Source organism: Nicotiana tabacum, chromosome 16, assembly GCF_000715075.1.
Source record: "Nicotiana tabacum cultivar K326 chromosome 16, ASM71507v2, whole genome shotgun sequence".
NCBI classification, from domain to species: Eukaryota; Viridiplantae; Streptophyta; class Magnoliopsida; order Solanales; family Solanaceae; genus Nicotiana; species Nicotiana tabacum.
Window position 1 is genome coordinate 126,824,627 of NC_134095.1, and position 22,462 is coordinate 126,847,088.

General features: G+C 37.1%; 1 long non-coding RNA gene across 1 annotated transcript; it reads right to left on the bottom strand.

The window, feature by feature from the left end:
• Positions 1–1,509: 1,509 nt before the first annotated feature.
• LOC107810772 (uncharacterized) lies at positions 1,510–13,592 on the bottom strand. Its single transcript, XR_012700274.1, has 3 exons — positions 13,246–13,592; positions 3,172–3,230; positions 1,510–1,868 (listed from the first exon to the last, which is right to left on the bottom strand). It is a non-coding gene; the product is annotated as an uncharacterized LOC107810772 (long non-coding RNA).
• Between the last annotated feature and the right edge of the window lie 8,870 nt (positions 13,593–22,462).

Here is a 22,462-nt window from a genome sequence, read left to right on the forward strand (position 1 = left end):
TTGTCACCTTCCTTTCTTCTGGAGCAGTTTATTTTATGGATACCAGGGCTGAACAGATAGTTTATGCAGTATTGCAAACAGCGACATGGCAATATCATGACAGAGAATTCGACATTCCTACTGATCGCTTGCTAGAATGAGGTGAAGTTGGCAAGGCAGGCTCTCAAGTCAGTGACCTTCTTCCCCCTTCCTCATATCAAGCTTTCATCAGTACCATTGGCTAAGAAGTACATGGGACGTGTAGCATCAGGCTTGAAGCCAAAGATGGACCAGAGTAGTCACAGATTACATACCATCTTTACGAACTTGTAGTAGATAGAAGAATTCACAAGACTTAGAAAAATCCGTTTCCAGCTTTCTGAAAGATTTGATGCAGAGAGCATATAAAGGCTTTTGAAGAGCTAAAAACTCGCACGCAGTGTTTGCGCAGACTAATGAAAGCATGATATAATCTTTTACACACATCTTCGTGCCTTAATCATAGTTAGTTAATTAATGTGTATTCTCATCACAATTTATTCTTAACCTTAATAAATTTATGTGCTTTGGTGTAAACATCAACACCAAGCTCTAGTATAGGTAAGTTATTTTTGAAAGAAATACAAGCAAAAGATTGCCTTAACTTCAAACTTGGCATAAGATGGAGACACTCGTCTTGTTTGATAACCTGCCTTGCCAGCAAAAGTTTTCTCCCACAGTATATGCTATTGTAATAGACTAGGATTTACTTCAAAGAATAATGAAAATGAAGAAGACAACAATAAGGAACACAAGCTTTTATTATTCAACTGTCAATGGAATTGAATTACAATAGTTCCACCATAGCTACTATACAATTGATACCTGTAAGAGAGAAGAAGAAGAAAAAGTTGGTTAGGGAGTTGAGAGAGAAAGAGAAGAGAGAAGAGTAGGTAGTTAGGAAGTTGTAACAGAATAATACCGGTAATTGCTTGAGTCCTCAGCTCCCTTGGATGTATTAATTGTTAAGTACCATTGGGCTTCTAATTCTAATTGGGCTTTAACTAAAGAATTAACCTGAGCCCACTTATTTATCTGGCCCAAGCCTTACACTGAGGTAATATAGAGAAGAGGTCACTTTCGTTAGAGAATCCTGGGTCACTAATTAGGAAAGTGACCTCTTCTCTGTATCACCTAAGTGTAAGGCTTGGGCCAGATAAGCAAGTGGGCTCAGGTTAATTCTTTAGTTAAAGCCCAATGGTACTTAAAAATAAATACACGCAAGGGAGCTGAGGACTCAAGCAATTACCGGTATTGTTCTATTACAACTTCCTAACTGCCTACTCTTCTCTCTTCTCTTTCTCTCGCAATTCCCTAACCAACTTTTTCTTCTTCTCTTTTACAGGTATCAATTGTACAGTAGCTATGGTGGAACTATTGTAATTCAATTCCATTGATAGTTGAATAATAAAAGCTTGTGTTCCTCATTGTTGTCTTCTTCATTTTCATTATTCTTTGAAGTAAATCCTAGTCTATTACAAGTTTGTATTAGAGCAATTCCTAGCACCATGAAAGTACCGGAAACCAGAGCAAAAATTACAGAAGAAAGCACAAAAAAATTAGAAAGTCAACTGCATAATTACATGGCAGAAACTAGTACGAAGCTGGAGTCGAATGACTCTAAACTGGATGAATTGAATCACAAATTCGATCTTATGATGGATAAATTCCTCGCAAGCAAGGATGGAATCTTGGGAAGTACTCCAACAGCTGCTCATACAGTAGAAGGATCTGGTAGTAGGGGAAGAATGATGGAGAACCACGAGAATCCCGCTGGGAGATTTCACTCGAGCAACTCCAATTCCAAGGTCAACTGCCCTTACTTCGAAGAGGGAAATCCAAAATCTTGGCTGCAAAAATGTGAGAGGTATTTTCATTACAATCACATAATTGACCCACAACATAAACTTGAGAGTGTTGTACTACCTTTAAATGGTAGGGCAGAGGCTTGGTATTTCTCTTATCAACTGAGTAGAGGTACTGTTATATGGGTTGATTTCATGGAAGAAATCTGTAAAAGATTCAATGATGTTGATAATAGTAACCTTAACTTGTTAGGAAGGTTTAAGAGAGTGGAGCAAAATGGATTAGTTAATGAGTATTTGGAGAGGTTTGAGGATTTGAAGGCATGAGTGTTAATTAAACATCCAACCATACCTGAAGAGTTCTTTCTGGGATTTTTTTATAGAGAGGCTTAAGGAAGTGATTAGGCACAGTATTAAGATGCTTGATCCTTACCCATTAAGTCATGCAGTAGAAAAAGCTAGGCACGAGAAAAAGTTAATGGAGTCAATGAGTAGGAAGAACAAGAGGTATGGAGGAAGACAGTCTACTCAGTCGAGTACTCATGCTAATACTACATTGAGTAGACCTCCTAGTTATGTACGGAAGGAGAATGGTCCTCATACAACAATCTCAGGGACTAAACTATTTAAAGGTAGCTTCAAGCCACGGGAGAATGCTATAAATGTGGGGAAAGATACTTCCCCTGGGCATGTTTTCAAGATCAAACAACTCAACACATTGTTAGGGACCACTGAGCAAGAACAACTAGAGATAGTAGATCAATTAGAGAATGAGATAGGTCCTGATGAAAATCAGGAAGCTATCATAGATGAGGCAATCAACCTCAATGCATTATCAGGAACTTTTACTTCTACAACTATCAAGCTGAAGAGAGTATATGGTAAACAGGTGCTGATAATTCTAGCAGATAGTGGCAATACTCACAGCTTCATAGCTAGCAGCACTGCCAAGCAATTGGGGTGTGCAATTCAAGAGGCTGTACCAATGAGGGTAGCTGTGGCAAATGGAGGACACTTGATGATTTATCACTCTTGTCCTCAGTTCTAGTGGAAACTCAAGGCATTGAATTTGAACACAAACTGAGGCTATTGGATATTGGAGGATGTGATGTAGTTTTGGGGGTAGATTGGATGAGAAAACACAATCCAATTTTGTTTGACTTTATTGGATATAGGCTATAAGTGAGTGTGAAAGGAAAAAGGGTAAATTTAAAAAGGTATTCTAAAGAGGGAAAACTACAGAATATGACAACTACTGGGGTGAAACAACTACTGAAGAAGGGACAGGTATTGTGGGAACAATTGTTCACAGTTAATGTGCAAACTACAGAATTGCAAAGGAGCATACCTTACAAGATTCAAGAAGTTGTAGCTGAATTCTCAGGAGTGTTTGCAGAACCAAAGTACCTGCCACCAAGAAGGACTCATGATCATCACATTCTACTTAAACCTGAAGCAGCACCAATCAGTATTATACCATATAGGTACAATTACATTCAAAAGAATGAGATAGAAAAGCTAGTTAGTGAAATGCTTAACAATGGTACTATACAACCTAGCCACTCTTTATTCTCTTCTCATGTACTATTGGTAAAGAAAAAAGATGGAAGTTGGAGATTTTGCATTGATTACAGAGAGCTAAACAAGATGACAGTTAAGGATAAGTTTCCAATTCCCTTGGTAGATGAACTTATAGATGAGCTTAATGTCTCTTGCACTTATTCAAAAATTGACTTAAGAGCTGGTTATCATCAAATAAGAATGAAGGAAGGGCACACCTATAAAAGCGTATTTAGAGCATATCTAGGGCATTATGAATTTAGAGTTATGCCCTTTGGCTTGACCAATGCCCCTGCTACTTTTCAAAGCCTTATGAATCAGGTGTTCAAACCCTTTTTAAGAAAGTTTGTGTTGGTATTTTTTTGATGATATACTAGTCTATAGTTCTTCTATAGAGGCTCATGTGTTACACCTCAAGAGGGTTTTGGAGGTCTTACGGAAGGAACAACTTTATGCAAAACTATCTAAGTGTGCTTTTGGACAGGATAAGGTGGAGTACTTGGGACATATTATCCCAGGTAAAGGGGTTTCCACTGACCCTGCTAAAATTGAGGCAATGATAAACTAGCATGTACCTAGATCTGTGAAATCTTTAAGGGGATTCCTAGTGTTGGCTGGCTACTATAGGAGGTTTGTTAAATCCTATGGAATCATAAGCAGAGCATTAACTAATCTGCTTATGAAGAATGCCTTCAATGGAATGAGGAGGCAGAGTTAGCCTTTCTGTAGTTAAAGACAGCTATGTCAACAGTACCAGTGCTTGGGTTAGCTGATATCACCAAGCCTTTTGTGATAGAAACTGATGCATGTGCTACTGGGATGAGTGCTGTATTGATGCAAGGGGTAGGCCTATAGCCTTTTTCAGCAAAGCCTTAACACTCAAGCATATGTGGTTATCTACTTATGAAAAAGAGTATAATCAGCTGTAGATAGATGGAGACATTACTTGCAAGGGGGCACTTTATTGTTAAGACTGACCATCAAAGTTTGAAATACCTACTAGAGCACAAGGTAACTACAGCATTGCAACAGAAAGGGTTAACTAAACTGATGGGACTTGACTATGAGGTTCAATACAAGAAGGGTAGTGAGAATAAGGTGGCGGATGCCCTTTCAAGAAGATAATAGGAGGACTCTACACTGTTAGCCATATCCAGCACATAGGCTACTTAGCTACAAGATATTATTGACAGCTATGAAGGTGATCCACTAGCCTTACAACTACTGAGGGAGTTGACCATAGCTCCTAATAGCAAGGTTGACCATACTTTGCACCAAGGGGTCATCAGGTACAAACAAAAAATCTACGTGGGAAAGGGCACTAATCTAAGGGAAAAGAATCCTACACACTATGCATCATTCTGCCATTTGTGGACACTCAGGTCAGCAGGGTACCTACAAGAGATTACAACTTCTATTTCATTGGCCAAATATGAAAAAAGAAATGTGTAAATGGGTAAAGGAGTGTGATGTTTGTCAAAGAGTTAAGGCTAAAAATGTCCATCCACCAGGCCTGCTTTAGCTAGGGGTGTTCAAAATCGAGCCGAAACCGAAAATCGAATCGCAAAAGTGGCTTAATGGCTTATTGGTAGCGGTTTAACGGTTTAACGGTTTGACGGGTGGGGAATGGATTGAAATTTTTTTTAACGGCTTATCAGTTTGGGGGCGGATTATTCAATTTTCTTAACAGATAATCTGTTAACCCGTTAAGATATATATATATATATATATATATATATATATATATATATATATATATATTGTTGGACTTTAAGCCATTGAGCTTTAAAGTAGAAGAGTTAATTGGGAAATAGTGGGAAACAAAATGGAGGGAAATGAAAAATTTGAATCAAGTGGGCTTTGTCAAATGAACTTTGTCCCTCATTGGTGAGGGACAACTACACTTGTGTGTATAAATATAGGATCACTTCTTAGAGCTCTTAAAAGGAGTTGAAGAGAATGAAGCCTCGCGCCGTCGTCGTCGCTCGGCTCGGCTTCGGATTCGGATTTGTCAAATGATCGATCGATGAGATTAATTTTTTTGACAAAAATTATTTAATTAATTATTTAAGAATTAATTAAGTGATAGTCAGTTCATTAACGGAATTAACTGAAATCCAAAACGCTGAACTGGTTTTCCCTTTTGTACACATTATGAACGAACACCTCTTCCTTTCAAATATCTGTTCACATTATGAACAGATATCACACCTCTTCCGACAATTGCCTATAAATTCCGAGGCATGGCTTCTTTTTCACACACTGAAAATAATAGAACTTCCTTCTGAAAATCCTGCATTCTACTTCGCAGTTTCTCTTTCAAATTCGTAGATTTTGCTCCGTTCTTTGAGTTCGTTGGTATCCTGCAGTTTGTATTGCCACTGTTGCAGGAAGGTTTATTCCATTTCATCCTGGGAGGATTTAATCCATTACCTTGGCAATTTGTGAGGGGGTTAAAATTCCTTAAGAACGCACAAGGAAATTGTGGACTCGGAATATTTCTTATAGTTTACTGTTTTTCCAGTTTCTTCTAACAATTTTTTTTCCTAATTTCTGTTTTAACACAGTAGCGACAACAAGCTTAAGGAATTTTAATATTAACATTTCTGTGTTGAAATCTATATTGAATTTTGATATATATTTTGTATACTGGTTTGGAGACTAAAGCCTTGGTGCTTTCTACTCCGATATATTTTTACTCCGGCTTAAAGAACATAAAAACTTTACCGGGGTATTAAATTTGAATACGGTTTGAAGAATATAATAAACTTCACCTTTTATGTTTGAATGTTTGGTTGGTATTCAGTTTGAAGATATAAAAACTTCACTGATTTTGAAAAGTTATGTTTGTTGCCAACTTCACAAAAAAATGGCAAATGAGGACCAAACTAATGCTAATGGAACGGGTGCTACTGTTACGAGTGTTGCTGCCTCGTCAAGCCATTCAACTCCTGCTCATGTTATGGCACCAGCAGAAAAACCCGGAAAACTTTCCGGTATTGACTTCAAACGTTGGCAAATGAAGATGCTCTTCTATCTTACTACGTTAAGTTTGTAGCGATTCATCAAAGGAGGATCCTCCGGTCGTGGCTGAAGGCACTCCGGATGACGAACGATTTATTGTAACTGAAGCATGGAAACATTCTGATTTCTTGTGCAAAAACTACATTTTGAATTGTTTGGAAGATAACTTGTACAATGTCTATAGTGTCATGGAAACTTCAAAAGCGTTATGGAATGCGCTTGAGAAGAAGTACAAGACTGAGGATGCCGGACTTAAAAAGTTCGTGGCTGCAAGGTTTTTGGATTTCAAGATGGTTGACACTAGGTCGGTCATAACTCAAGTCCAAGAATTACAAGTCATTGTGCATGACCTCCTTGCTGAAGGTATGACCCAAATCAATAATTTTACTAATAAGATTTATCTTATTATTAATTATGAATTTATTATTGAAGGTATGGTCATAAATGAGGCTTTTCAAGTCGCCGCTTTCATTAAAAAGTTACCTCCGTTGTGGAAGGACTTTAAGAACTATCTAAAACACAAGTGTAAGGAAATGACACTTGAAGATTTGATTGTTCGTTTGAGGATAGAAGAAGACAACAAAAATGCTGAAAAGAAGTCACGTGACAACTCGACAATAATAAGGGCTAACATTATTGAGGAGGCACCACAAAATAAGAAGAGAAAGAAGGCTTCTGGACCAAAGAATTACCCAAGCAAGAAAAAGTTCAAGGGTAATTGCCACAACTGTGGAAAGTCTGGGCATAAGGCCGTGGACTGTCGTGCACCAAAGACTGATGTACAAAAGAAGAAGAATAAGAAGAATCAAGCTAACATGGTTGAAATGTTGAAGAAATGGAGGACTTGTGTGCCATGTTGTCTGAATGCAACTTGGTATGAAATCCTAAAGAATGATAGATTGATTCTGGAGCCACCCGCCATGTTTGTGCTAACAAGGAGTTATTTTCTTCTTATGCCCTCCGTAGGACCCGACGAGACAATTTTCATGGGAAATTCGTCTACAGCCAAAATTGAAGGAGTTGGCAAGATTGCGTTGAAGATGACGTCGGGAAAAATTGTGACTCTAAACCAAGTTCTCCATGTTCCAGAAATTCGCAAGAATCTTGTATCTACCTCACTTCTTGTCAAGAATGGATTCAAATGTATATTTGTTTCTAATAGTATTGTACTAAGTAAGAATGATGTGTATGTAGGAAAATGTTACCTGAATGAGGGCCTTTTTAAGCTAAATGTAATAGCAGTTCCTATTAATAAAGTTAATGTTTCTTCTTACTTACTTGAGTCAAAAACTTTATGGCATGCACGCCTCGGTCACATCAACTTCAAAACATTGCGAAAAATGATAAATTTGGAAGTATTGCCAAAATTTGATTGCATTAATTCCAAAAGTCAAATATGTGTGGAATCAAAGTATGCTAAGCATCCTTATAAGTCCGTTGAAAGGAATTCAAGTCCTTTAGACTTAATTCACACAGATATTTGCGACATGAAGTCAACACCATCTTGCGGTGGGAAAAAGTATTTTATTACTTTTATTGGCGATAGTACGAGATATTGCTATGTTTATTTACTTCATAGTAAAGATGAAGCAATTGATGCTTTCAAGCAATACAAGAGTGAAGTTGAAATACAACTAAACAAAAAGATCAAAATGATAAGAAGTGATAGGGGTGGCGAATAAGAATCTCCTTTTGAAATAATATGTTTGGAAAATGACATTATTCACCAAACAACTGCCCCTTACTCTCCACAATCTAATGGAATTGCGGAGAGAAAGAATCGAACGTTGAAAGAGATGATGAATGCGTTGTTGATAAGTTCTGGTTTACCACAGAACTTGTGGGGGGAAGCTATACTTACAACTAACCGAATAATCAATCGTATACCTCGTAGTAAAACACAGTCCATTCCTTATGAAAAATGGAAAGGAAGGAAGCCCAGCTTGAAATACTTCAAAGTGTGGGGGTGTTTAGCTAAGGTACAAGTTCCTAAACCTAAAAGGGTTAAGATAGGTCCAAAAATGGTTGATTGTGTATTTATTGGATATGTAACCAATAGCAAGGCATATCGTTTTCTGGTTCATAAATCAGAAAATCTTGAGATCTACGTTAATACGATAATAGAATCAGATAATGCTGAATTCTTTGAAACTATTTATCCATATAAAAAGGAAAGTGAATTGTCATACCAAAAGTCAAAACGACCTCGGGAGAAAACACCAGATGGTATGCCTAATGAGGAAAATCCGAGAAGAAGTAAACGTCAAAGAACATCTACTTCATTCGGTCCAGACTTTCTAACTTTCCTGCTAAAAGATGAGCCTCGAACCTTCAAGGAAGAAATGTCTTCCTCAGAAGCACAATATTGAAAAGAGGCTATCAATAGTGAAATAGAATCCATATTGAGCAACCACACCTGGGAATTGGTTGATCTTCCTCCAGGTAACAAAACTTTGGGTTCTAAATGGATTTTCAAGAAGAAAATGAAAGACGATGGTACTATTGACAAATACAAGGCAAGACTTGTTGTCGAAGGATTTAGACAGCGAGAAGGTCTTGACTATTTTGACACATACTCGCCGGTAACAAGAATTACATCCATTCGGATGCTAATAGCGTTAGCCGCCTTGTATGGTCTTCAAATCCATCAAATGGATGTAAAAACAACCTTCTTTAATGGTGATCTAGAGGAAGAAATTTACATGAACCAACCTGAAGGGTTTGTGGTTCCGGGAAAATAAAAGAAGGTGTGTCGACTTGTTAAGTCCCTTTATGGACTAAAACAAGCACCCAAGCAATGGCATGCGAAATTTGACCAAACAATGTTGTCAAATGGTTTTAAGATTAATGATTGCGATAAATGTGTTTACATTAAGAACGTTCCAAATCATATAGTCATTGTTTGCTTATATGTTGATGATATGCTAATAATGAGCAAAGACATTGCCGACATTCAAGCTACTAAGCGTATGCTTACTAGTAAGTTTGATATGGCAGCTACTAAGCGTATGCTCTTATTAGCATATGTCTTATTAGAGGACTCCTCAGGGTTTGGCTTTGTCTCAATCACATTACGTGAAAATGGTACTTGAAAAATTCAAACACTTGGAATTTAGAAGTGCAAGAACTCCAATTGACTTAAACCATCATCTTGTAAAGAATAAAGGTGAAAGCACGTCTCAATTGGATTATGCTCGTGTGTTGGGAAGCTTAATGTATATCATGAACTGTACACGTCCTGATATAGCTTGTGCAATAAGTAAACTTAGTCGATTCACAAGTAATCCCAACAAACATCACTAGTTGGCAATGAAATGAGTTCTAGGATATTTGGAATATACCCAAGATTATGCTTTGCACTACAATAGATATCCTGCGGTTATCGAAGGATATAGTGATGCACATTGGATAACCGGCTTAACAGAAACAAAGTCCGCAAGTGGATATGTTTTTACTATTGGCGGAGGAATAGTATCTTGGAAGTCTTCCAAACAGACGTGCATCGCTCGCTCTACAATGGAATCAGAGTTTATAGCTTTGGATAAGGCCGGCGAGATGAATGGATTCGAAATTTCTTAGAAGACATTCCGTTCTGGCCAAAACCTTTGGCTCATATATGCACACATTGCGATAGTAAGGCTACAATAAGACGGGCAGGGAGCGTTATGTATAACAGAAAGTCTTGTCATATACGACGAAGACATAATACTGTTAGACAACTACTCTCTAGTAGAATTATCACTATTGATTATGTAAGATCAAAGGATAATGTGGAGGATCCGCTTACAAAAGGCCTAACTGGAAAGGGAGTTGAGAAATCATCTAAGGGAATGAGACTATGGCCGAGGACAAGTCATCATGGCGGTAACTCTACCTAGAATTTTGGATATTCCAAGATCTAGGTTCAAGGAGCTCAAACAAAGTTGTGATTGACCGGTTCAACATTGTCAAAGTAAAATCTTTGGTCCCTTCTCGTGATGAAGACAATGTTTAGTAACAAGGATAGAACTTTACACGTTCTTTAATGATTACCTAAGTTTGATGTGGTATTTATCAAATAGTGTCAATCTAAAGGATTACACGTTTAGGAATCATCTATGTAAGTATGAAGTGAAAGCCGCTTCAATGGGAATTCTGTAAGGCCAATTCTCTACGCACTTATAAAACCAGGCGGTGCTCATGGCTGAAACGAACACAACAATGAGAACCAAAAGGCGGTTAAGGGTTGGTTGTGTGACATATGGTTGTCTAGGTATACACTAAAGTCCGACGGTTCAAAGATATCAAATCTACCGATTGACCGAGTATATCCGACATATGCTTACTATGAAAAGTTCAAAGGGAAACCTACTTATCCAGATGCAATTAATTCTTACTTACAAATCACACAACTTTCATCTATGTTCATTCTTGTTACAGTCATTCCCATTCATGTGGGTGATTGTTGGACTTTAAAGACTAGAAGTGTCAATTGGGAAATGGTGGGAAACAAAATGGAGGGAAATGAAAAATTTAGAAAATCTGAATCAAGTGAGCTTTGTCAAATGAACTTTGTCCCTTATTGGTGAGGGACAACTACACTTGTGTGTATAAATATAGGATCACTTCTTTGAACTCTTAAAAGGAGTTGAAGAGAATGAAGCCTCGCGCCGTCGTCGTCGCTCGGCTCGGCTTCGGATTCGGATTCGGATTCGGATTTGTCAAATGATCGATCGATGCGATTAATTTTTTTGACAAAGTTTATTTAATTAATTATTTAAGAATTAATTAAATAACAGTCAGTTCATTAAGGAATTAACTGAAATCCAAAACACTGAACTGGTTTTTCCTTTTGTACACATTATGAACGGACACCTCTTCCTTTCAAATATCTGTTCACATTATGAACAGATATCACACCTCTTCCGACAATTGCCTATAAATTTCGAGGCATGGCTTCTTTTTCACACACTGAAAATAATAGAACTTCCTTCTGAAAATCCTGCATTCTACTTCGCAGTTTCTCTTTCAAATTCGTAGATTTTGCTCCGTTCTTTGAGTTCGTTGGTATCCTGCAGTTTGTATTGCCACTGTTGCAGGAAAGTTTATTCCGTTTCATCCTGGGAGGATTTAATCCATTATCTTGGCAACTTGTGAGGGGGTTAAAATTCCTTAAGGACGCACAAGGAAATTGTGGACTCGGAATATTTCTTATAGTTTACTGTTTTTCCAGTTTCTTCTAATAGTTTTTTTTTCCTAATTTCTGTTTTAACAAATTCTAGCACATTTGCAACTTTCACGATACTCATAGTTTTTGTGCTTGGTGGTTTCATTGTTGCAAAAGGTCAGTTTTCTGTTTTTCTCTTGGGAATTTGTAAAACTTCTCAGTTCTGATAAAGAGTGCTCTTTATAGTCTTGGACTATAGGTGCAGATAGATCTACAAAATTGACAATTTCATTTGCATGTCCAATTTTGCGAGTTCAATAGTTTTTGAATGCGTGCTTATGTGTTGGAGCAGATGACCTGGAGCCATGGATGAAATGGAGCTACTATATATCTCCTATGACATGTGCACAGAATGCGATAGCTATCGATGAGTTTCTGACGAAAGATGGAGTACTGTAGGTTCTAACATTAGTTTATAATTTGCGACATACGTTGGTTTGACTTCTCCAATCAACATTGATTATCTTGACACATCCTGTTCTATGCTCTTCGCAGCCCAACAATGACATGAGATTTTCTGAGCCAACTGTGGGCAAGGTTCTTCTCAAGGCAAGGAGCATGTATACAGAAGACCATGTTTTCTAGCTCTCTGTTGTTGCCCTATTTGCGTTCTCATTTTTGTTCAACTTTTGCTTTATCTTGGCACTGACATACCTAAATCATGTGCAATTTGCAACCACTGCTCCAATATCTGTAGTCTGCTCTGAGCTCAAAGCAGCATCATATGCAATATAGATTGAATTAGACTGATAAATCGCCCGATAAGAGTTAAACCGATACCAATCGGCCCGATATCTTATCGGGTGGCTAGCGGATTAATACATTTAAAAGCTGATAACCGATAAACTGAACCGTTAAGAGTAAATAACCGCCCGATCCATCCGATAAGCAGCCCTGACGTCAGCCACTTACAAATCCAGACCAGGCATGGTAGGACATATCCATGAATTTTGTGGTGGGACTACCCAATTCTGGGAGTAAGAATCAAATGTTAGTGGTAGTTGATAGGTTCACTAAGTATGGTAATTTCCTGGCTATCAAACATCCATTTTCAGCTCAGGAGGTAGCAGATCTATTCCTCAAGGAAGTCTATAGACTACATGGGCTACCTAGGACAATAATATCTGATAGAGACCCTATATTGACTAGTCATTTCTGGCCACACCTTTTCAAGACTATGAGTACCAAATTGAACATGAGCACAACCTATCATTTGATATTTGATAATCCTAAGCTATGGACCAAGTGGCTTCATTTGGCAGAATGGTGGTATAACACCAACTATCATAGTGCACTAAAGACTACCCATTTTAGGCACTGTATGGTTATTCACCACCCCGACTACCTACAGGATTCTTTCTTAATACTGGCCAATCACCAGTATGAGTGAGTGTGGCTCAACGACAATATATGTTACAAGCACTAAAGGACAATCTGACTCAAGCACATGCTCGCATGAAGTTCTATGCAGATAGATTGAGGTCAGAAAGAACACTAGAAGTGGGAGACCAAGTTTACCTAAAGCTACAACCCTATCACCATTCTTCTATAGATGTGCGCAGAAATGTAAAGTTGTGTGCCAGATACAGCGGTCCATATAAGGTTGAACAAAAAATTGGATCTGTAGCTTACCGATTACAACTTCCACAGGGTCGCAAATACACCCTGTGTTTCATGTCTCGCAACTGAAACATCGAATAGGTCCTACCATCATTCCAGCACAGCAACCTCCTCTCTGCGATATGGAGGGTAAGGTCTTGATTTAACAAACAACCATTCTTCAGAGAAAGATGGTGCGAGTCAACAATGGTGTTGGTGTAAAAGTATTGGTTCAGTGGGCTAATCTAAGTGAAAAGGAAGCTTATTGGTAAGATTGGGGCTACATCAAGCATCGATTTCCAGATTTTGTGGCTCAACTACAACCTTGAGGACAAGGTCTTTCTTGAAGGGGATGGGAGTGTTATGTCGGAGAATCATAGGTCACTAATTAGGAGAGTGACCTCTTCTCTGTATCACCTCAATGTAAGGGTTGGGCCAGATAAACAAGTGGGCTCAGGTTAATTCTTTAGTTAAAGCCCAATTAGAATTAGAAGTCCAATGGTACTTAAGAATAAATACACACAAAGGAGCTGAGGACTCAAGCAATTACCGGTATTATTTTGTTACAACTTCCTACTCTTCTCTCTTCTCTCTTCTCTTTCTCTCTCAATTCCTTGATCTAACTTTTTCTTCTTCCTCTCTCTTACAGGTATCAATTGTACAGTAGTTATGGTGGAATTATTGTAATTCAATTTCATTGATAGTTGAATAATAAAAACTTGTGTTCCTTATTGTTGTCTTCTTCATTATTATTATTATTATTATTATTATTGTAATTCAATTCTATTGATAGTTGAATAATAAAAACTTGTGTTCCTTATTGTTGTCTTCTTCATTTTTATTATTCTTTGAAGTAAATCCTAGTCTATTACAGTTATCATGGTTGAAATCGTGGCAGAAGAGTGAATGAAGGAAGAATGATACAAAACTTGGGAATTAAGCCACAATATGGGGGGGGGGGCAATATTAGAAGAAGATGTGCAAGAACTAAAATAAATAGCAACCCTGAGGTATTCTAGTAAGTTCTAACGTTATGTTATTGTAACATACATACTTTTTAAATTTTTTAACTAATTAAAATATGACTTCTAATAAAACTTAATTTGTCTTCTATGATTAATTTAATCATATTTGGTGTAAACACCCGATGCGAGTAAATATTTACCTACTTCTACTAGCTAGAATAATTAAATAGGGAGAGAACGCAGAGAAGCAGAGAGGACCTTCTAAAGTTGCAACAACTTGTGTGATGACCCAAAAGGTCATCACTTGATTTAAAAGTCAATTCGGTATTCCGAGGCCTTAAAAGCCTCCTTTTATCTCACCTCGATTTGTGTGTACGGTCCAGGCGTATATCCGGAATGCTTTTATGTAATAATTTGATAAAAATGCTAAATTTGCATTTAAAATTAAATTTAAGTTGACTTCGGTCAATATTTTGGGTAAACGGACCTGAACCCGTAATTTGACGGTCCCAGAGGATCTGTAGGAAAATATGGTACTGGGGAGTATGCCCAGAACTGAATTCCGAGGTCCCAAGCCCGAGAAATGGATTTTTGAAGAAAATTGTTTAACTGAAATTATAAGAGTTTCTGAAAATTTAAAAAATGTTTGAATTTGATGGTATCATGCCCGTATTTTAGTTCCGGAGCCAGGTACAGGTCATATATGGTATTTAATTTGAGCCAGTAAAATTTAGTATGAAACGGACTTCATATGACGTGAATCAGACCCTCAGTATTGAAAATATGAACTTGAGTTATTGAGATGTTTCTTTGATTTTGATGTTAAACTTGTAGTTCTAAGTGTTATTTTGGCGATCTGATCGCACGAGCAAGTCCGTATGATATTTTTAGGGTTGTGTGCATGTTTGGTTTGGAGCCCCGAGGGCTCGGGTGAGTTTCGGGTAGGCTTCGGAGTGGTTTTAACTTAGAAAAAGTTGCAGGTTTTTGTTGTATCTGGTGTCTGATGCACCATGCTTCGCGATCGCGAAAGGGAAACTGGGCTGGGGTGAATTTGTTCTATGCGAACGCGAAGACATGGACGCGAATGCAGAGCACTGGGGCTGCTTTACGCGAACGTGACCTATGTCCCTCGAACGCATATAGTAAATAGGGGTGGTCTGGGGATTCCTCATTTCTTCTACGCGAACGCGAAGGTCAGGGGGTTTACCCTTCGCGAACGCGTGAAGGAATTCGCGATCGCATAAGCTTGAGGGAGGTGACCCTTCGCGAATGCGGCAGGCCCATCGCGAACGCGATGAAGGCCTGCCCAGTTTTCTTAAAACAGTAGCAAAACAGGAATTTAGCCCACAATTTCATATTTTCAAAACTAGAGAGCATTGAGGCGATTTTCAAGAGGCAAGTTCTTCCACAAAGTATTGGTATATGATTCTAAACCTTTTTCTTTCGATTTCCCTTTGCATTTCATCAATCTTCATCCAAAAATCTAGGGTTTTTATGGTAGAAATTAGGAATTTGGGTAGAGTTAGGGCTTTTTGAATAATTGGAATTTCGACCTCGTTTTGGGATCGGTTTTCGAAACTAATTGCATATCCGGGCTCGTGGGTGAATGGGTAATCGGATTTTGGTCTGAACCTCGAGTTTTGACCAAGCGGATCCGGGGTCGATTTTTGACTTTTTTGGGAAAATGATAGAAAATCTATAATTAAGCATTGGTATGAATTCTTTAGCATTTATTGATGTTGTTAAATTAATTTGGGTTAGATACAAGTAAATTGGAGGCGAATTCTAAAGGGAAAGCGGTGTTTGAGGCTTGAGTTTGGCCGTGGAAGTTCGAGGTAAGTGTTTGGTCTAACCTTAGCTCGAGGGAATAGGTATTGTGCCTTATTTGCTATGTGCTAGTATATTGTACGATGTATAGGTGTTGTGACGAGTATATATACGTTGTTGTCAAGCATGCCCGTGAGTCTTAAATTGTGATCGTTGTGTTTCTTAATACGTACTACAAATGCCTAATTTGTTGATTATCCATGTTGAGCAAGTCTTATGATTATCTTCTTGGTATTTGTTTATTATTGGACAGTGGCTCCAGTTGAGGTTCATTTGTAAAGTTAATTATTGGTACAAGTTTGGTTATAGCTGATTCCCTTGCAGGGACGTATTTAATTCTTGTTGTTGATTCCCTTGCCGGGATGTTATTGTTGCTATTGTTTGGGTGAGGAAAGAGAGATAAAGCACGAAGGGTGATGCCGTGCACATTCATACTTATGCATATGGTGAGGAAAAAGTGATAAAGCACGAAGGGTGATGCCGTGTACATTTACACTGATATTGATGCATATGGTGAGGAAGAGAGATAAAGCATGAAGGGTGATGCCGTGCACATTTCTAATATTTATATGGTGAGGAAGAGAGATAAAGCACATGATGCCGTGCACATTTTTATTATTTGATTGCATTGGTGAGGATTGAGAGTAAAAGCACGAAGGGTGATGTCGTGCACTTATTGCCTGTTTGTTATGATTTCTTGTTATTATCGGTTCAAGTGCCTTAATTGTCTTCCTCTATTATTGTGATTATTTATATTGGTATTTTCCCCATAGCATGTTAACCCTCCCTCGTTACTTTTGAATTACTTCTATTACTGTTATTCTGCTAGATACTGTTTAACTGCAAGTTATTTGTTGGTTGTGTCCTAGCCTCATCACTACTTCGCCGAGGTTAGGCTCGACACTTACTCAGTACATGAGGTCGGTTGTACTGATACTATACTCTGCACTCTTTTGTGCAGATTTCGGTATTGGAGCATACAGACCTTAGCTAGGGGTTGCTGCCTTCAGTCCATCGGAGACCTGAGGTACCGCAGGCCTTGGCGTCCCCTTCCTATCTAGTTTCTTTCTGTTCTTTTCTATTTCAGAGACAGACATGTACTTTCTTGTTCAGAACTTATTTGTAGTTTTTCTTAGATAGTCTGTGAGATTGTGACACTAGTTCTGGGTGGTTTATGTTTATGGATTCATATTGGTATTAGCTTAATTGTTAAATTTTATTCTTCCGCATTATTATTTCCGTTGTTTATAATATGTTAACTTGCAATTGTTAAGATTAAAAAAATGAAAAGAGTAAACTAATCGGAATAGTCTGTGAGATTGTGATACTAGTTTTGGGTGGTTTATGTTTATGGATTCGTATTGGTATTAGCTTAATTGTTAAATTTTGTTCTTCCGCATTATTATTTCCGCTGTTTATAATATGTTAACTTGCAATTGTTAAGATTAAAAAAATGAAAAGAGTAAACTAATCGGAATAGTTGGCTTGTCTAGCTTTCACTGGTAGGCGCCATCACGACTCCCGAGGGTGGGAAATCCGGGGCGTGACATTAAGAAAGCTTGAAGATTTAAAATGGATTACTTGATTTGATGAAAATTTGAGAGATTAATATTGGGATTGTCTTCGAGTCTTTGTAGGGAATCTTTACCTGAATTTATAACAAATTTGGAGGAGTTTCTCTTGAAATTTTGGATTAAAATCGTAGTTGGAACAAGAATACACATGAAGATAGTGAAGAACACCAAGAATAATGATTTCAAGAACACGAATATGTCCTTTTTTTGTCTTTTCTTTTGTTAATAATGTGTCATTTTCTGATTGGGTGTAAATTAAAGTTTTTTCTTTTCTTTTTGAGAATGTTAATTTATTTTGTTGACTAAATAGATTTTAAAATAGTTTTTTTTAACTCAAAATGCTATATGTCCTTTTTTTTATTTGTTATTCGTCACGTCAACAACGAGTGCATTGCACACACTTTGTAAGTTTAGTTAATTGTCAAAAAAGTGCCTAATTGGAACGAGTTTAGGGTAATATAAGTGCCCAATAGGAACACCCTTAAATTTAAATGTCTAAATAAAAAAATGGTGCCAACTTTAAGTGTCTCCATATATATTCAGTGCTAAAGAAAACAGATCTTGGAAGCTAATTTTCTCAATCAACGTGGGACACTAAATACTCTTGCACACTTAGGACTGGATATTTGATGTATAAATTAACGTGGAGTCAATATTGGATAAATCAAGAATAGAGATGTTGAGAAGGACTAACTCAAATACCTTTCGTGGAAATAACTCTAACACCAAAAAATATATATCGCTCATGAGATGATGCAATTCTAAATAAAAAGATAACCAATATATTCCCTTAGCGAGAGTGGGATGCAGAACAAATAACATTTATAATCCAAGGGTGTGAAACTCCCCAACGTCCAATTTACACAACATTTAATTTCAAATATATACATTGTAATGTAAAAAGAGAAGAGAAAATCATGAAAAGCTTTATTGCCAAAAGAGACAAGTTTTCTACCTATAATGTTAACTTAATAACCATATGGCCTTGCCATTGGACTAGCTCTTGGTGATCTTGGTAGCTCAGAGACTCTATTTCCAAAAGGATCATAGTAAATCACCCCTGAAAATTCTGGTGGTTGGCATTTCTCACCCATCAAAATTGCCTTCTGCCACAATCCACCCTGTCCAAATTCTTTTCTTGCAATTGAACCAGTTTTCTCGTCAGATTTTTCACCATACTTTTTATGGTTAAGGAAGGGCATAGTCTTACTGCTTATAGTTGTAATTAGTTGCTTTGGACAAAGTAATGGTGACTTTGGAGCTATTTTCTCTTCATTGGTTTCTTCAGCAGCCATATGGTATTTTCTTGAAGCTTTTCTTCCATGTTTAGCACACAAGGCTATGAGAGCTATTATTGAAAGAAATAAACCTATTCCAAATGGCATGGAGCATAAGTTTTGACCATTATTTCTTGACATTAATGGACGAACCATCTTTGGAAAATATGAAAGATATATTGAGTTTTTCTTTGGAAATGAGGAGGAGAAAAGGAGTGTGGTTTCAAGAATTGGAGATTATGAGCATATATATGGTTTTTAGGTTCTCAAATGTCAACACTAATGGTAGCAGTTGGAAGGTAGAGGTATAATTCAACTATAATATGAGATTAATGTTTTCAATGACTCAATCATTTACTAATCTTATATGATGTGATGGTAAGTCAGCTTTAATCAAATTAAGAGACATGCAATAATCAGAGAGAAATCAATATTAATTGCGCGCAATTTGTTTCTTTTAAAACTTTCTAAATGTAAAGTCAAAATTTTTAAGATCTTAAGAAAAAGTCTCTACTAACCTACATATATTAATAATCGAACTTAATTATCATTTTCATACATGTAATAAAAAATAATCATTCAAGTGTACTATATAATATGATAGATTAAGTTATAGTAAGTAATAATGTTTCTGCGATACTAGTGTATCATTTTAAATTACTCAAGGAGACAAAGGTCAAGGCATCTGACATATTATCTATACCTTCTACCTGTCATTTGTCATATTAATTTGCCTTTTCTATTCACTTCGCTACACACTACAATGGGCAGTTTTTAAAACTGACAAATGGATTTCCATGAAATTAATTTCATAATTTGCTGTAATATACTTGAATCAAAATCAAAGAATTAGTGCAGAAATGAGAATTTTATTACTTGTAAGATTTAATACAACAATAGCTACAATGAAAGAGTAAAATGAAAGAGAACTAATTCGAAGCTAAAACTCCATTAATGAGCTTCAAGCTCCTCTGTTGAATTCCGAAAGATTTAGGAAGAAGAAGATGAGAAAGATAGTGAGAGAGGGAAAGAGTAGAGAGAAGACATTTTGGATAGTTGAGATTTTGCCAAATCTTGCGTAACCTTTCAGCTAGGTCGATGTGTGCATATATGAGAATGCAGGGTAGTCACGTGCTCTAATAATATTTGGATTCATGACAATCCATCCCGCTTGAAATTGACCTTGTCCTCAAGGTCATAGAGGAGACAATTATTAGAAGCTAGATGTTGTTTACTTGTTAATGGCAGGTAACACTGAACACCCACAAAAGTACCAATACCAATGACTATAATGCAAGCTGTCTATCAACTATAACATTAGCCTTTTGTATCTTTTAAAATTGTAGCAAGGGATTTTGCCATGCTTGCATAAGTGCCAAGCACAGTCACCCAAAAAGCTCAGTTTTAGGGTCACCCTTTTGATAATGGCAACGGTTATTACGCACCAAAAACTATATTCTTTTCCATTAAATCATCCTCAAACATTTTCTTGTACTCACAACCTTCAATAATGAATCTACCAGTTGAGCTTCCCACATCCACAATGTTTGCGGCACTCATTGGAAGAATTGCAGCTATAACATTTCGTGTGTGTCGCACCCCATTTTCTCGCGAAAGCAGATTTCGACATTGATAACTCTTTTAAAGGAAGGGTTAAAGAGAAGAGTCATCACCTAACGATTTTTAAGGTGCATTAGGGCACCTTTTTGCAAATAACTTTGTTTTAACTAGTCAACACCACCAAAGATCGGGTAAAGACTCAAATTACCTCAATGAGAAGGTGTTAGGCACTCTTCGAGGTCCACAACTGTGGGTCCCGACCGAACTTGAATTATATGGATTAGTCAAAAAAATGAAGAGAAGGAGAGCACAAAGTTTGGGAATTTTATTATAAAAAGATTTTGAATAGATGAGTACATCAACTTGATTCAATAAGAAGGGGTTCCTAAGTTTTTTAGTCTAAAAGATCACCCTGTGCAACATAAATAATACTTCGTAACTCCCTTGAGATGGAGTGTTACTCATATTATTCAGCGGGCACAGATTATCATCTCCTGCTACTTGATTACTATGTTAAAGTTGTTACCTAAAAGCGTTCTAATTCAATTATAGGTCGTACCCTATGGGTGCATTACCCGTCAGAGTTCAAACCAATTTACTTAACCACAATACCAAGTGTTGCACCACTTGGAACAACCAATATAGATACACAGTACATGACAGGGAAGTAGGATAGTAGGAACAACTTTGGAGGTTGAGGGAGTGACTAGGACCAAGCCCCAGTGTGTCAGAGTTCACAAGGGCCTCAATTGGACCCCGAGCAGCACTCGCACTAGGGAGGCCAACAATAGAACCAAGATAGCCTTGGCTTTCAGTTGGCTAAGAATGAGAATTGAGAATAGCAGAGTAGCAAGAAAGGAAAGTGGATAGTGATAGAGGAACAAGAATCAAGTAATATACTAAATTGAGCATACAGAGCAACTAGTCCAGCATGCCAATAGATTCAACAAAGTATACATAGTAAAGTACCACATAGACAACCTTATATTGAAGGAATTAGGAGAAGAAATAGGTTTACGAGCATACATAAATTATCATGTACAGATGCATGCAGTTAAACTAGTTGAAACCTAAAGATCCCAATTAAACTGAGTATACATCCTAGAGCTATATTATCAGTATTTAGACATGATGGGAGACACACATGGTGATAATCATTGAAAAAACAGGGTAGCAAATGAACCAAAGCATACTGGGGAAACATATTAGCATAGGAGTAAAGTCATAGTTGATAGAAAAATAGAGGGTTTATCTTAAAAATCAAGACATCAACGAAACATGTTTAGAGCAAATTTTAAAACAGTATTCACCAAAGAGAACTTTAATCGAAATCAATAAATTAGGGCAGAAATGAGAATTTTCTTACTTATAAGATTCAATACAACAATAGCTACAATGAAAGAGTAAAATGAAAAAGAGCTAATTCAAAGCTAAAACTCCATTAATGAGCTTCAAGCTCTTCTGTTGAATTCCAAAAGAATTAGGAAGAAGAAGAAGAAAATGAGAAAGATAGAGAGAGAGACAAAGAGTAGAGAGAAGACATTTTGGATAGTTGGGATTTCGCCAAAGCTTGCGTAACCTTTTAGCCAGGTCGATGTGTGCATATATGAGAATACACTGGTAGTCACGTGCTTCTCATATGCTCTAATAATATTTGGATTCATGATAATCAATATATATTCCTTAGTTAATTCCTAAAATGCTAATGGAAGAGGGCTCTCATCTCCCTTTATATTTTACCCAATATCATCAACCCTAATTTTCACTAGGTTAAAGTATAAAATAGATGAATAAAAGATAAAAATAAAAAAAATAGGCGAGCGACTTGATTATATTATAGATCCACTGTTTTCGTGAGCAATAAGCAGCTAGTCAAGGAATTTGATGCCCTTTGTATCGATTGGATTGTTGGATACAAGATCCTCGTAATAGGCTGGACCAAGATCTAGCCAAGAGAGGGCAATCTTGAAAAATAATAATTGTAGCTAGAGGCAGACCCTCCTTACTTTATTTTCTTGATTTTAATCTTTTACTTTTAGAATTGGAT